This window comes from Nannospalax galili, unplaced genomic scaffold (assembly GCF_000622305.1).
Source record: "Nannospalax galili isolate Female #2095 unplaced genomic scaffold, S.galili_v1.0 scaffold359, whole genome shotgun sequence".
NCBI lineage: Eukaryota > Metazoa > Chordata > Mammalia > Rodentia > Spalacidae > Nannospalax > Nannospalax galili.
In genome coordinates, this window is record NW_008347042.1 from 3,682,209 (window position 1) to 3,682,563 (window position 355).

The following is a 355-nucleotide window of genomic DNA, read 5'->3' on the forward strand; positions in this document are numbered from 1 at the left end:
CAAATGGCTCAAAGACCTCAATGTAAAGTCTGAAACTCTGAAACTCTTAGAAGAAAACGTTGGGAAAAACCTACAAGATATAGGTGTAGGAAAGGACTTTCTAAACCGGACCCAACAGCCCAGGAAACAAGGGCAAGAATTAACATGTGGGACCTCATTAAACTAAAAAGCTTCTGTACATCAAAGGAGACAACCTAGAAAACCCACAGAATGGGAGAAAATCTTCACCAGCTATCTGATAGAGGTTTAATTACCAGAATATATAAAGAACTTAAAAAACAAAGAACCAAGACAAGAAGCAACCCAATTGAAAGATGGGCTAAGGAGCTGAACAGAAAGTTTTCAAAAGAAGAAG

At 38.0% G+C, this 355-nt stretch overlaps 1 protein-coding gene across 1 annotated transcript in view; it reads right to left on the minus strand.

Moving 5' to 3' along the window:
- The window catches only part of Inpp4b (inositol polyphosphate-4-phosphatase type II B), a 939,536-nt gene that overhangs the window by 70,098 nt on the left and 869,083 nt on the right, over positions 1 to 355 (minus strand). The window lies entirely within an intron of this gene.